The following is a 17,247-nucleotide window of genomic DNA, read 5'->3' as shown; positions in this document are numbered from 1 at the left end:
CAACTAGTTACATTCATACTGGGCCAGGTTGGGTCCTATGGGGCACATGTGCAGATTTTAGATATTCTTAGTCTGTAGTTTTCCACCTAATCCAGCGCTGGGCTATGTCCTGGCCTACCAGAGAGATGTTTCTATAGGATGGTGCCAAACACATATGTTGCATGTTCTGAGATGTGGCCTGACGTTATGTGGGTGTGCCATCTCATCTGTACTGCCTACAGGGAACAAACCAGCACCAGAACTGCTCTAGGGTTTTGTCTTGAGGAATTGGTTTATCTATTCCAAAAAAGAATATGAGTGAAGCAATAGAGACACACTGAAGCTGACAGAGAACCAAGACCCAAGGACAAATGTGAGTATCTACACCATTAAAAATTATTTGTCGGTATAGATGTAGTCCTAGTACATCTGTCTGGCAGAGTGCCACTTGCTCAAGAAACAGCGTAAGTTTTTTTTCAACGGCAAGACTTATACTAGGACCAGCTTTGGACCAAGGGAACTCATAGCTTCACAAGTTTTTCAGTCTCAGTCGCAGCTTCATGGCAAATCAGAAAACTATGTCCCGAATAGTTGTGCTGGAGCTGTGTGACCTAGAAGCACTACAGCTCTCAGCCAGTCTCTATGACTCTGAGCAGAGCCCCGTGGGAGCCCCTGTGTCCTTCTGTTAGTTCATTATATGTGATGATTAGAGGGAATTTGTGGGTTTTGACAATCAGCATTTTTCAGCCAAAATGTTTCAGAATATAGAGAAGGAAGATGAAGACTCTAGGGAGGACGGACAGAGCAGAGGAGAAAACTGGCTCAGTAAAAAAGTATGCATAAAGGACAACTGTCATCACATGAAAACCAGAAGAAAGCACTGTGGTTCTGGGATAGAGGAAGTGTAGTGACAGAAAATGGCAAAGTATGAAACAAGGAAGACGAAAAAGAATTCTGGGAAAGAGGGGCATTAGGAAAGAAGACAAAAAGAAACAAATAGACTAAAAAAAGAGGTGTATTAACAGCTTAAAATCTCATTCCAGACTGCCATAAGGTAGACATTGAAGAAAAATGTAGTCTAACAGAACATAAAACAAGTTTTGTTTTTAAGAACTCTGAGTACTATTAACACAATTGTACAAAATTACCTGTCTGAAGATTTTATCATTGTTGCAAGCAGGTTAACAGTATATTATGCAGTCAATTTATATTTAATGCCAATCTTTTGGACCTAGCTATTACATCCTCAAATTCTAACGACTAGGTAACTGAATAATGTATATAACCACCTTAATTTTCACAAATATAATTTAAAAAAGCTATAGGCCTGAACCTAGGCCTTTGATCAATGTAATCAAAGCAATAATACTAAACATGTTTTGTAGAATCTGGATTTTTCCATATTGTATTACTTTGCTCAGCTTCCCTTCTAAGATAGGAAAAACAAGTGTAAAGAGAAGAAGTTAAAACAACACAAAGGCTTATTAAATGTGTTCAAAGCACATCTTAAAAATTTTGGCCACTACCTTTCTGTGGTTTGCCTTTCCAGACCTTTATGTTTCTTCAGTTTCTCAGTTTCAGCAGCCAGGGTTCTTTCAGCAGCTTGCTGTTCAGGTACCATGTATATTATCTGAAAGTAAGTAAAACAGTGTTTATTTTCTTCGCCAACAATGCAAAAACTAATACAAAGTTTTGCTCATACACAGTGCTACTATTGGGACAAGTTTTCCCGTTTGGGGATGTTAGATATTTCCAGTACCCTGTTAAAAATGGAAAGGTTTTGTAACTTAAGCCAGTAGTTCGAAATCAGCTCATATTTTTTCTTTGTTTCTAAGGATTGCGACAGTTAGGCAACATTTTGGCAACTATAATAAAATAAGCACTGTGGATAATTAAATGCAGTCTTGTCCTATGTATATGTGTCTGAACCTCATCTTACTGCTATCAACAGTAAAAATGCCATTGCCGTAAATGGACAAGGACTCAAGACCCATCATTACAAATTCCCGATGGCAAAACCAGTAGTTTGTGGAAAGTATACGGTCAAGTGATTAGAACAAAGAATTGAACCCCTGACTTAGACCTAACCCTGATTTTCATGATTATGCCTAGACATGGGGTCCAGGAACGCTTCCTAATCTTTGCTTTTGTGTGGATGCCCTGACTCCAATCAGTCCCATGTCAAGCGTAAGAGCTAGGAAAGCCCAGGCACACAGATTAGAGGGGAGCGGTGGCACACTTCCAGTCTGGGTGACTGGAAGGAAGTACCTATGCAGGTGCCCGTGGAGCATCCGTGTCATGCAACTTAGACACAGCCTGTGTGGCCTTCGATCTTCACCCTCCTCTCTGGGAAATGGATTTCTATTTCTCTCAGAGAAATGTCATGAGAAATTCTGTAAGGTCCTGGGGTAAATCTGTTACGTAAACGTCTACTAGTATCATTACTCGAACAACTAAAAGGTTAAAGACACAGTAGTTCTGTGAGATCTGTAGACTTTAAAAAGGTCTCTATAAAAAAATATGTACCTGAATGTATTAGCTTGTTATAATTAAAAGACCACCTTGTCAGTAAGTTCTTTCTTTTGTTTTGTAAGATATTTCTGGTTCCTAAGATGTTCCTTTTCCAATTCTCTTTCCTCCTCAAGCATTACCATTTCAGTTTCACTTTTCATTGGCAGATTGGTCATTATAACTTCTTTTTCTTCTGCTTGCAGTGCTGAAAACTGACAAATGAAGTCTAATGAGCACACAAACCTGTTTTAGTTTCCTGTAACACTTTTATCATTCAGGGAAAGAGAGCACCATTGACCAGGCATGCCATATCAGAAATCCGAAAGAAACTAAGCAACCTCAAATCTTCCATTCTCGCTCAACAGGGTGTCGTAGGTACTACTTTTCCAACTGTAAATTATATTCTACATCGCACAGAGCAAATCTGGAAAAAAGCAAAGAAGGGATGCTTGTTCAGTCCTCTCCCCAGCCATCTCCTTCTTCACACCTCACGCAGATACATATTCCCTCCCCCAAGAGAGGTTTCATCCCAGTTACATTTCCACAGGTCTCCCCACAGACATACTGGACATGAACCTGGTAAATCAAACACATTACCCACCCATCTGTTTGAAGAGAACTTCCAAGCTTTCGGTAGTGTTTTGTATTAAGCCCTAGCCCTATCCAAATCAAGTCAGCATTTTGTTTTTTCAGCTGCGGATACATTCCACTTTCTCTCACATACACATGCTGGTAGCTGTGTGGCTCATTCAGAGGTGTAAACACTAGAGTTAAAGAACAGATAGTATTGCAGACTCATTGTAGTATCAGGCCTTTTAAAATAAAGTAATTTTATCTACATACTATGAAAGCTACAAATGAAACTCACTGTAAATATTAATAATTACTAAATTACTGCAAAACCAATCAGATGGTCAAATTCTCCTTCCACACATGGATTTTATACTGCTGTAACACCCTAGATTGCAGTGACAATATAGCTGGGTAAATGGAGAACCTGTAAAAGCAGATTCAGGCCCATTGCAGCTATACATATAATAGACCAGATCTCAAGCTAGGGGATAATGGTGCAAAGCAGCTCTAAAGCCACAAGATTTTATTCCCAGCTGATTCTTCTTATGGATTACAGCTGCTTGAAATATAAACATAATAGGGCTTCCCTTACTTACTGCTGGGGCATGGCAGGGTAGAAAAGACAGTGTCTAAAGACTTTCCACAATCTGAAGAACCCCAGCTTTTGGGGTGGTTCCCTGATGGAGCACCTCAAACTCTAGTTCAGTACGGCAGTCACAAAGAAATGAAGAACGGTTGCACCTGTGCTTCCTTGAACATTTTCTTTGAAAAGATGGTTTAAAAAACCCACTTTAATGCTAATGCCAGCTACTTTCTGGGCTTCAACCAGTTCAATTTTAAACATATAAATTCCCTCCATTATATTTTTCCAGCTTGCTCCTTTTCCTTGTTGTGATCCGTTACCATGTTTGTCATTACATGACTTTAAATCCTTTCTGTGCTTTGATACTCTTTCTACTTTGTTTTTAATTGCTTCTCTGAAAGCTCTGTCATCACATGTATCTCTCAAAGCTATGCTCTTCCTGGCTGAAAAGAAGAACAACCTCTTTTTAAATGTGGAAAGCAACCGTGAACTGGATTAAAATTCAACTTTTGAAGATAAGTGAGACTCCTGCCCTTTTTCAAGAGCACCTCCAGCTGACTGAAGTATCTTCTTAATACAGAAGGAACCTTGATCAATCTTGATCAGAAAAGTCTTTGCCATTTAAGCTGTATTTCACATCCTTCAGCTTTAAAACCTCAGGCAGGCCTAACTAAGACTTTATAAAGATTTTATATATAAAGTGTTAAGAAACACTAAACACTAATGTAACAACCATTAGTGCATTAGTGCATTAAACTTTTTCCTTTGCAAAAGTTGGAAATGTAAAATTCTAAGTATTTATTACTGTCACTCGACCCACTGCAGAATGATGGACTAAATTTTATACCCTCTTTAAGCTGACTGAAGCTAATTAAACAAATCTCTGCCCCCTATTGATCTATCCAATGAAACCCGGGTGAAGGCTTAAGAAACTAGCACTTTTTTCCTTCCATTCAATTTAAGGTCTCACGTGCCTTCATTTTTTTACATTAATGTTGTTCAGAGTTGGACATCGGGACTCCCCATAACCATAAACCTACTGAATATTCTCCACAGTGAGCTTCAGCTCTCAACAAGCACCCTTGGTACATATGCATGGTCTTTGGACTGCCTCAACACATGACCATCTGTCATGATTGCATGGTGCCTCTCCACAACTGGGTCGGATCCTTGCCTGAGGGCATTAGGTTCCAGACAATGCTGGTTTAGATGAACAGTTTGGTTAACACTACAAGGGCCATCTGTTCTACAGGAAATCCTTTCTCTGTGTCATTAATGAAGTGTTCCCAGCACATAACTATATATTTGTCTCCTTATATAAGCTTTTATGTAATAGGAATTATGAGGGCATGTTATTTGCAAATGAATAGTTTGCAAAAATTCCAAATTTCATTACATAAGTTTGCTTGACACACCTCTTAGTACAGATGAAAACTAACCATGTATTTGGCAGAGGAAGTTATTGCTTCACTAGTGTTTCAGCATGGTTACAACACCTCAGTACCTCAGGCAATGTAAAACAACTGAACCTTGATCTAAACCTTGCAAATAAAGTCTATTACCTCCTGGAAATCAAAATGTGAGTCCTATTGAACAGGATTCCTAAATTTAACTTTGGTAAGGAACTTGAGCTCCTCTGTAGCCTAAGTCAGGATGTTGCATATTAGCATGGTTATTGTAAGAACTATACTGCAGGGAAAACCTTTCATACATTTCAGATATGTAAACAAAGGCATAATTAATTTTTAGCAAATTAAGCATGGCCAGAACCTAATAACTAAAGTTTTTCACGTTCACTAAGCTTTTGATCCACTGTTCAAACACACTTAGCTTTCAGACACTGGAACTGGAACTTACTGAGTAGGAAAGAGCATTCTGCAACTAGTCTTTTGGTAACATCTCCTCCTCCTCCCAATCTCATTTTCATCTTGAAAGGTGAAAGTTTGAAATACAACATATTCTACTTATCTCAGTACAAAAACCTACGTATAGCTATATTGCATTTCAAAATATGATTAGATTTCACCCTGGACAAGACTCCTAATTGGCTAAATGGTTCTAAAACTAAATATATTCTCTGAACAGCCATGGAGGCCTGGAGATGGATGAAGATACAATGGGTTTATAGACTTGCTCAGAGGGCTTGATGGATTTTGACTTTATGCCTAATGTAGATGAGCGTTGTAAATATCAGACACAGTGATGTGACTGAAAATCTTCCATTTTGGGGAATTTCAGGAGTATTCTTTCCCGTTTGATAAGTCCTGAAATTACAATTACTTGAGCCATTAAAAAAAAAAAAAATCTAGAATGCTAAGATTTATGTACAAGCCAAAAGTTACTGTCCCCTTTTTGGGATATATTTATAGCTTCCACTACTTGCAATACAAGTGGCATCAAAATGGTTTTATGGTCTGTTAAGATCATATAGAAAATTCACTCCTTTAGTTCAGAAATTTTTGGCAAACTTGAATGAGCCTCAACAGTATATAGAACAGATTTAAACCCTAATAAATATTTTTTCACATTAATTATGTTATTATTATGAGGTTTTCCAATAAGAAGGAGTAAATCTTGAAGAATATACATAGTAAGGAAGAAAACCATTCAGTCAGTCCTAAATATTAGGAATTAAAGGATTCATTTAGGGACATTAGAAAACAGAATGAAACTGAGAAATGAAACTACAAGTAAGAGACACGAGGCTATGAAACAGATTTCAGGGGAACTTTGTCAATCCTATTATCTGTGACACTCTTTCTGCTCTACTATTATACCCTTCCCCATCATGATATCACTTGGATATGAATTATTTGCTCTAAATTAAGAAAATAATGAAAAACATTCAATAAGATAAACCTCCTCATTGACAGAACTAGCTAGAATGATCTACAGTTGGACTCAATTAACTTAAAGGTCTTTTCCAACCTAAATGATTCTATGATTCTAATACCCTTTTCCATCTCTGCAATTAGCATTCATCTGTAATAAACACTATTATTGAATATATATGCTGTTTTATCAACAGAGCAGTATGCACTCATCAGCTTACACAGACTATAAACAGACATCCTATTATTTTCAAAATCTTTGAAATGGATTTTCCAGTGTAAATATAATCTCTATCTAGATACATAAAAATTTCTAGACGTGAATGCAGGTGTCCCCTGCTCTATCTACAAAACAAAATTACACAACCAAATCTGCTACAGTTCAAACACCGAGCAAAATATCAGCTAACACCTTACGTGTACTTAATAGTAATTGAACAGTAATTGAAAAGTAATTGACCGTTATTGAATGTGCTATTGTGTGTTCCTTCAAGCCCACATTCAGAAATTAAAAAACTATACAGCAGAACCTTAGCAATATCATTTAGGGCTTTACTCATTAACAGCAGATTGTGTCTGGAAAGCAATTCAGGCCATGCCAAAGTCTACATGGTTTCTGAGAGGCACCATCCTCCCAGGACTGTAGAGCTATGGGCAGGATGTCAGGTTAGGCCTGGACATCCCCACATCCCCCTTGTGATGGCTGGTGAGCAGTGGTCAGCTCTGGGCATTTATCCACTCATTTAAGAGACTGGATGGAATAAATGTGCTTTGCTCTTTTTAGAAGTATGCGTGGAGGAGGAGGATTCATGTACTCTCTTGCAGGATCAATACAGTATTGATCAATATCAATACAAAACCATACAGCTCTGATAAATTAATTTTTAATTCACCAGGTTAAAATTCTATTATCTTTGATGTGTTTTAAAGCACAATAGCAATTATGAAGGTTGTAGGCACTAGGAAGAACAACAGTATGAGTAATAATAAAACCATAACAGAGCTATGGTTATTATGGATGCAATATTCTTAGAAACTCAGCTAAAAGGAAAAAAAAAAGTGAAATAGCAGCAGTTAATTGGTTGAAAAATATTATACAGCCAAGGATGATGACAGACAGAGCAGGAGAATCAGATATTAAAGGAACACAGAAAAATGTTATCAGTATTTCAAACTCCTCAAAACATTTCTAACAAGAGAAGAACTCGGCCAGGTCATTTTAAAGGTGAAACTATAATCAAGTGCTCCTTCAGTTCCTCAGGTATATTCAGACTGGTACAGAATTGGCCCATGGATAGTGGATTTTTGACACATTTATACCAGGAAAATTCACAAAATACTAAAAAATGCAAGCGGAAAATAGCTTTTGCAACCACAAAAATTATACCCGATAGCATACTGGAAAATGGAAATTATTATTGTATTGAACTGTACTAGAGTAAAAGATGAGATCTAAAGAATGATTCATGCACAAATGTTAAATGCTATTTTTTTATATAAGCTGGAATTTTCTTTTAACTTTTCCGTTTCATATCTTTGCTTCCTGGCAACTGGCCACATTACCTTTAGCCTAAAGCTCTACTCTTTTCAAACAGACCAGTCCAATACTTGAAAAGGTTTGCTGGAAAAAGCTAACAACCCTTCAGGAAGCGTCTAGGCACGCAGAAACACTTGAATGTAGGCTTTTTGAGTACAGAAATGATGTAACAATTGCCTATGTCTCTTTATCCCCCATACCCCTCAACATCAGCCAAGTTTCCGTTGAAGACCTCGTTTTCAACGCCTAATCTTTAGAGGGGTAGGATGCACATCTGTGCAAGACCAGGGAAAATTCTGTAGCAAGACAGTTCTCACAGTATCTAAGCATCTTTTTTGGCTTTGAACAAAAATCTCCTCATGCTTGAGGAAGATATTGTCCCTAAAAGGACAGAAAAAGGTTTTGGAGGTAGTGTTGAGGCTGATTTTCTGTTGATATTTTACATTGTTTCTATTGAGATTGAAGATAAACGTTATTGCTGCTGAGATTTTACTGTATGATTAAGGCATTAAGGCAAGTAGACATCTGGGTAAGTGTCAAAGCAGTACTTAAATGATACTGAATTCATTAAACATGAATATAAATTAAATTCTTCAATAAAGGATATTCCTCTATGCCCATAACGCTTTGAGCTGTAAGTCTAAGTAACAAATAGATAATTCCCAACAGTATATCAGTTTTTTGTTTTAATACAATCAAATACCACTTTAAACATCATACATATTTCAACTAACCTAGATGTGCTCCAGTTCAGTTTATCTCAGCATATGGCTTGTTCTCACCACATGCCATAGATTTCCAAATCTAACTATGATTAATAGGATATGTCAAATAACTGTTGGAGAAAATCCAGCTTCAAGAAGTGAGGCTGATTAACACATTGATTTAGGTACTAACTTCTAAACATTGACTTAATTTTTTCTATTATTTGAAGTTTTAGGAAGATCAGGAATACCAACAATCTTTGCTCAAATAAAGTCATTGTGAAACCTAAATTCAATCTAAGTTTCAGAATAATAAGACAAAAAAAAAATCCTTAGTTCTTATAATGGTTCACTGCATTTATTCTGTATTATAAAAATATTCTGCAAAAGTTAAAGAGTGTCCGCAAATATATATACATTTTCCTGGCAATTATTTTTCTAAAACGTTAAAAATATATTCCATAGCAAAAGAGAAATCCAAACAGTTTAGCTTTCCTCACAACTTTGGTAAATGACAGGATGTAGTAGTAGGTACAGATGACAAAGTGTCTTTTTATTTGATTATGGTCACATTCAGAAACCTCATAATAGAATAAGTTTTTAAATAATTTGAACAACTAATGGAAATTGGTTATAGATTCGTAAGTGCTAATCATTCTTGCGAAGGAGAAAAGAGCATTTTTTAAAGGAAAACCTTTAAATCCTATTAAAGTGTTAAAAGATTTTTCCTTATTACTCTTACATGTTTTTCTACTTAAAGGATTCAAAAGTTGGCAAGTGTGCAGAAAGGCTTACAAGACTACGTCTCTGGAAAGGGAGGATGACTTGTGTGAAGCAGATCACACTTTCTCTCCATAAATCAAAGTGGTTTTGATCGTTCAGTATGAAAAAAGGAAAACACAAATGGAGAGTTACTCCCCAAACATAAAGAATAACACAAAGACATATAATTTTCTTATAAAATGAGTTAGGACACTGCCACTGGAATCCCTTCCCATGATATTTCAAACGAAACTAGAATTTCGTGAAGGACAAATGAATTGCTTGAATAAACTGCTTTGTGGAGTTAGTATATTTACTTGACCATGGGCATATTTTAAAGTGTTTGGGAGATAGATGACTATAGGCTTTTGAAAATTACACTAAACATTAAAACATTTTAAAAACCTAGTTATGTATCTATTTGCAGACTCCTCTATACCCCAATAAATTTTTTGGTTTGCAATAATCTTTACTTTCATCTCAAGAGTATTCAATGGTTTCTTAATAACCTGAAACAGCCTTTGACTACTGACAGCTACAATGCAGTAAGATCACTTTATATATATTTATCCCTTTGTCAGACTTCCTTCAGCTGTATATATTTATGATGTTCATATTATTGTTCCTTGAAGACTGGGACAAATTAAGTGCATACAATTAAGTGCATACATTTGCAAGAACAAGTAACCACACCTATATCAGGTATAAAAATATAGAGGAACTGGAGGATCTCTGTAGTAGGTATGGTGGTCATTTCTCAAGAGCCTCCTAGCACCACTTAGGACCTAGATATTTAGGGTTTTCCTGTTAGTTACTAACTCAGCTGCCAGCTTTACCCAAATGCCCTAGCAGCATTTTAAATTCTGCTTCTATTTCCACAGTCCCTTCAGGATCACACCTTAGTTAATCTTGAAGTAGAGAAAAGAATTTTCACATGTGGATAAACATGATTCTCACCTTAAGCTTCAGAAATATAAGTTTATTCAATACCTGGGTTATCTTTTTTTAAACATGCTGTGTGAAGACACTGTTGTAGTCTTCTGCAATGCTATGGCATGCGCTTAAAGTCGAATTTGTGCTGCTTTTGGTCTTGAAATATGTAGGTATTACAGCAAGAATCCGTTTTCTTCCCATGTGCTTCATGGCAATATATTTTTTGGTACAGCATTGCCGCCTGTGGATAAAACTAGGATTTGGGGTCTAGTGTTTAAATGTTTGTCAGTATTCTTAGCTATCTGCAAGGTATAATGCTAATAAAGGGATTTCATCCATCATATTCCTACCTTGTCAGTCGAAGTGATTTCAGCTGGATGAACCATGAGCTATGCTCACCCACTAATTATAGCTGTCAAACATCATGCCCTGTGATCCGCCATCTCCATTCTCTCTAGATTAAAGGACAAGGAAAAGCGAGTACATGTTTCAGTTTGAAGGGGGAGTGTGTAGATGTTAAGGACTAAGTCTAGTAGTGATGTTACTTAACTCCATTTGGATTAAAGGGGAAAAAAAGACAGTTTAAAAGAGTATAGTTGCAATGATAGTAGTTACTAGTTCAGTGCAAGGAAAGTATTTCATTACTCAGTCAAAACACAAACCTAGGTTTAAGAGGAGCCTGTCCAGTGGAAAAAGAAAAATTACACGAAGACAAATAAAACAGAGGTATGACACAAGCAGAGCACTTTGCAATATTAGCTAATAAAATCTATCTGTATTTTACTTAGGAAATAAAGATGATTGCATACTTTTTTTTTTCTGCGCCACACCCAGGACACTTTGCACTTTTGTCTCGGTGTCTTCTTTTCTCCTTCTGTTACTAAAAGGAACCACGAAGAAATATGAACAAAACTATAGGCATAAACTTTTGAAAAAGTCTAATATTAACCCAGAACTACAGTTTATTGAAAAAATTTATTAAAATGAGACAATAAGAAGTCATCTGTTAATAGCATATTCAAAAGTCATACAAGTTTTTGCATATTTAAAGCTAATCGTATTAGCACTTTGTTCTGAAACAGTGAAAAACTGTCTTTCAGTTCACTGTCTGGTGTCATAATAACGAGAGAGAAAAATACTTACACTTTTTCTTCTAAAACTCTGTTGGATATAAGCTGGGACTGTCGACAACATTAGAAAGTGACAGCAACTCCTTGGCTTGTACTGAGTTGTAACAAAGCCAGCCCTTTCTGTGTTGCTGCTCATACATCTGTACTACTCAAATGATGGGAAAGCAAAAATATTGTTTATAGACAATGAAATGAAACTGAATATTGACAGAATCATTAAAGATGACAAAAGGGGAACATTTAATCAATTGACATTTTTTCCCCTTAAGATTTATTCCAGGATTTTACTATTGATTCAACTTTGAGTACTTTGCTAATGATTCTGTTTTGTGATTGTTTATTTTTATCTAACATTGTTACACTTTCCAGAGTTTAAAATATTAGGAAACGTCATTTTATATCACTAACATTTTTATTTATTGTAATAAAGACAAAATATGCAGAATTGTATGATAATACAGAAAATACTATATTTATGTAATAATCTTAATGAAATAGCTTTAAAAACATGTTAAAACTAAGAGATCTTTTGAGAGCATAAATGCTTTATTCCAGTCATCTGTCATAGGATTTTTACTTCCAGATCCAACCTTACTTACAAATTACTTTTTACATTCAGTGTTCATTCCTCTTTCTGTTGAGCACTATGTATGCTGAGAGTGTTTTTATTCTCTTGCTTGTCCATCTTTCATTTCCACATTTGTATGCACTCAGAGTATCAACAAGAAGTCTCAATGTGCAAAGCATTTAAGTTCTCACTGAGCCTACTCCTTCCTTGCTGTTTTCCAGAGGATAAGCGTTTTGCTTTCAAGTTATTTCCCATTCACTGTGCATATTACTGTTCTGGCTTATCTGACTTAACTGCATTACTGCTATATTTCTTCCTTGTTTAATGCTGATTTATTTGATAATATGCAATGAAAAGATAAGGCCACAAAAATTTGCACATTAAATACTTTGGTATTGCAGATTAGTCAAGGTATCATCATCATATTTTACACTTAATTGCAATGCATACTCTGTATTTTGGGGCACTAAAAGACCTTAGAACCTGCCTCATAAATATGTTCTAGATATTTGGCAACTGTGCGCTCAATTTTAGAATTAGGAGGAGAGGGAAGAGTGAGGCAAAATCTCACTCAACAGCCTTTGCAAAGGTTGGACTCCTATGTACTCATTTGTTTTGAACTCAGACTATTACTACATCTGCCCAGAAGAAAGGTTTTCCCTATTTATTCAAGAAGATCCCCTTAGATGAAGCATTTCTAGGTAAACATTGGAACTAACATTGGAATAATAATAATAAAAAAAGAAGTAAACATGGCTAATAATCAATATTAATTTTTAAAAATAATTTTATTTGAAAACTTATTTTTCTCCTGAATTAATAAAAGCTTTCTAATGTCTAGATTTTTTTATATACATTAAGGATATAACAAACCTGACTACTTAAGTTTGATGTTGAAGGTCCCACTGGGATTTCTAGAACAACTCAATTCGTGACTTAAAATGATGTTTCTAGGTGCCTCAGCTACGATCCAGAAGTCTGTATAAGCTGTTTTCGTGTTACATATCAGTTCAGAAACAGACTATGAAGCCAAATCAAACCTCAGTTATATCATCTTACAATAATGCCTTCAAGTGCTTTTGGTAAATATACAATGCAGACTGCAAATTTTAGCAGTAGCTAGCATTATCTGCTGGCACATTCTTATCCCAAAAGATTTTCCTTGAAAGAAACTCTGTACCCTGTCCTAAATTTAGACAAATTTTAAAATCTCTTATTTATGATTTCCTAATTCCAATACAGTCCTGCTTACGTCTTCAGGTTAAAGAAATTTTCTTAAAATGTGATGAGAATTACAAACCATTTTCATTATGAAGGTGCTTATTAAAATTTATTTAATGGGCAACTTATTTTAAGGGTTTTTTTAACCATCAGAAACAGATTTGAAAGACCTACTCTATAACATTATATTTTGGTTTCTTTTTTTTTTTCCTTTTAATTTTCAAAAAATGCAGTCCTACAGTACTTACCCAGACTCACTGAAACTGAAAACTGAGTGAGTACTGCAGGATTGGCCCCCTATTAAAAAAGCCCAAGACACATGGTGCTGAGATTAACAAAACAAAGTAAAGCAGCTATGACTTGGCACAAAGTTTGACAAGCTGCAGAAAAGCAAATGTTTAAATAACTGAAGTGGTACTGATTTTCTATTCACAACCTTTTCTCTTCTAAACAGTATCATATTCTTTTCCAGGACATTTAGATTGCAAGTCAAGCTGTGTTTTATTTTTTATTATAATAAACCCAGTCAGTTTACTGTAACAAAGACATACTAGTGGTGATCAGTGTGAAAGCCAGTACGAAATCAGGCTAGGAAAAAAAAAAAAAGTCAAATGGCAAAATAAAGGACCAGCCGTCTGGAAAGTTCCTGGATCATGTAAAAAGAAAATAAAAGGCAGTGTTCTTATGAGACTAATGCAGAATACAAAAATATTTTAAGACAAAACTCTGCATCATTGCCTATGACATTTGTAAACAGCAGCAGCAAATCTTTTCAAATAATGTTGCATTTATTAAATATTTTCCAAGTCCTCCTAAAACAAAATAGTAGCATTTAAAAAAATATTTCTAGTGGCATTGTTTACATCTGTTCCTCTCAAAATATGGTAAGAACAAAATAAAACTGTAAAGTATTTTTGCTATATTTTTTCACATGTAAAACAACTTCCCTACCTAAAAAATAAGTTTATTCAATCTATGGGTTATTAAAAGGGTTTTGCATATTTTATTAGATTTGCAATAAATGATGGTTTACAAAAAATAATATAAGTATCTTACCAGAGTTCTAAGTAATGATTTTTCATTTTCAAGTTCTGCCTTCATTTGTTCTTGAATTTCAATCAACTAAAATATAAACATGTGAGACTCAACGTTGGATTTCATACTCAAACAGGCATAATTCTCTAAAAATCCATTCTAAATACAGTCTCCCTGATCAAGAGACTACACATGGACATACACATATTTTTGTATTAAAACTGGTAACAGACATTTCACTTATACGTGGGGTTTAATAATGTCACAAGAGTTACACGTATAACATTCTTTTGACATAGACAAAGAGGAGTGTGATGTCACAGGAGGTAGGAAGATGACAAAAACATTAGAAATGGAGACTTCATTGACTTAACCTCTCCAAAAAGTGGATATTTGTGGAAACCTGTTATGGTCAAACAGCAATGGCAGTTTGGAACCGCAGGGGCAACTCCACTGTTTGCTTGTAAATCGAAAGATCGGCAGACGCCTATACTATCTGCATACCACATCCTTGCAAGACAAACATTGTCAGGCAAATTAAACATCTAGTCTCACCGAGGAGAAAGGATTGCGCCCAAAGAGCAATTTAAGCAGAATTCTTCAAGAATTCTTCAAAACTTCCAGAATCAAACTCCCTTAAACAGTTACATTGCACAGCAAAGCTTCCTGGGCTCTGCTGGGTGTGAGCTGCCTGGGACTTCTGTCAGAGCTACTGTCACTTGGGACTTGCAAGTTAAACATCTATATTTCTCAGTGTCACCCGGAGCAGACTTTGTTACTTACCGTATTTGCATTTAGAACATATTTAAAGCCAGACAATGTTGCGTACAACACTGACATTCATTTTCTTTCATAAAAACGGAGAAACGCTCCTCTTCAGCATAATAACCCAGAAGCTAGAATGCTCAGCCACAAATCAGGGCAGCCGACATTGTATGCCACTGGGAGTTTTATGGGGCTTGATTACAATATCCCAAGTCATGGAAAAGTAGCCTAACTACCCCTCTATGATGAGAATAAGCCACCAGTCCTGTTCAAGCTGTGCCATTGGACACAAAGAATATGAAATTCATGAGACTAGATACAGAATACTCATGCACGAGCTTGACGACATACCAAAGCTGTGACTGCATGAGAAAGGGACAACCTCGTGTTTTGACTTGCTAGATCATTTATGCATTTTACATTAGACTGTGAATTACAAGGAAACAATAAACAAAACACCACCACCCCCATACACATAAAACCCAAGCAAAAGTGCTCAGGAAAAATCTGAAGAAAAAAAGAACAAATCTATAGAAAAGTCCCTTCCTTTGTGCTGAGTATCCTAACGTGTAACCTGGAGATTATGGCTCTTCTGTGCTTGATCTCTCTGTATCCAGCTTTAAAGAGAATATTTTCCCACCAGAACACAGTGTAAACTAGCGGTTAAGTCATCGGGACGTGGAGCTATGGGTTCAAAGGTCCTCAAGTTCATCAATGATCAGAACCCTGGGCAAAGTGCTCTAGTCCTTATGAAAAACTCAGTCCTTGCCATCTCTTATGGTGCTTTGAGAGAAGTTAGAGAGGCAAGTGCCCACAGCTAGTGCAGAGCTCGGCTCCCAGGTGACAGGAAGAAGATCCAGACTCCAAGTCCCACCTACAAGAAATCAGTCAGTAATATCTAGTTAGTCCAGGTAAGAGACAGTGCTTCCAACGTGTTTCATCACCACTTCTTACTGGCTGCGTATTCTCCTTTGAATCCTGTTTTTAAGTGTTAACTTTGCCTTACACAGTGTATGTTAGATACTGGTGTTTGTATCAACTTTGTGAACTCCATTTCTGGAGTGAAATGCCCCAGCAGTGCGTGCCTTCATGACCAGCTCCTCCTTTTAAAGATCGAAGCTTTTTAACCAAAGAAGAATTTATGCACATTCTGGCTATTGAGAAAACATGTTTCAATGGGATGTGCAAAGGACGGGGAGAAAAAAGCCAGAAATTTCAATCAATGTGGTTAATCTTTCAGAATTGTAGTTTTTCTTTTGGGAATGGAAATATAACTAGATTAATCATCAGAATTATAAAGGGAAGAGAAGGACTGCTCCAAAGATTTTTCACAGCACTTCAGTGTTACAATTCAAGCTCACTGGGCAGACTGTGCAGTGACTGTGAAGGGTTACCTGTCCGGGTAGCTGTACTGGAGGCAGTTTGGGAAACAGGCGTGTGATCCATTTTTACAAAAATGTAGTGCTTCCATATCATGTGAGAGGCATACAGGAAAGACTTCCTATGCTGCTGCTCAAATCCACAGACTGAGGTTGTATCTATGGGAAGTTACTAGATGTAAGACAATGTCCTCCATTGCAAGGAGATGAAGGGAAGGAAAGGAAAATACAGAGTAAGTTTCAGGAAAAATTTCCTGTGAGTGAAAAGATGAAAAAAATGTACTATTAAAAATATTCTTTGGCCTTTGCAAGTGAACTAAGAAGAAATGTTCAGTGTAGGAATAGATGACTAGCCCTTTCCAGTATAATGAGGCTTCAAACCTAAGTGGGATTCCTGAGCACTGTCAGACCTAGAAAAAGATAAAAATTAACAGAAGACACATTCCTTCTTTCACAGACTAGTGCATTAGACAGACCAATTAATTTTCCACTTCTGCTTTTGGATTTCTTGTACAGAATCCTAATGAACTTCCCCTTTCAGTGCTCCTGTAAAAATAAGCAGGTATCTCTATTTTCAAAGTGGGAAACTTGATCATAGAAGAGAGATTCATCTAAGATCACAAGGAAAGGCAACGAAAGGGATGATTTTATAAATCCAGTGTCTCAGTCCCCACAATTTTTTTTTTAAAATATGAATTTACATGAGAATTTAGTAATCATGGAATTAGCACATAGA

At 36.2% G+C, this 17,247-nt stretch overlaps 1 long non-coding RNA gene across 1 annotated transcript; it reads right to left on the bottom strand.

Moving 5' to 3' along the window:
* Positions 1-1,568: 1,568 nt before the first annotated feature.
* On the bottom strand, positions 1,569-11,353 carry LOC309686666. Its single transcript, XR_014270561.1, has 4 exons — positions 11,223-11,353; positions 10,764-10,867; positions 2,734-2,914; positions 1,569-1,609 (listed from the first exon to the last, which is right to left on the bottom strand). It is a non-coding gene; the product is annotated as an uncharacterized lncRNA (long non-coding RNA).
* Positions 11,354-17,247: the final 5,894 nt, after the last annotated feature.

This window comes from Vanellus vanellus (assembly GCF_965231255.1).
Source record: "Vanellus vanellus genome assembly, chromosome: 2".
NCBI lineage: Eukaryota > Metazoa > Chordata > Aves > Charadriiformes > Charadriidae > Vanellus > Vanellus vanellus.
This window is presented reverse-complemented; position numbering and strand designations above follow the sequence as displayed.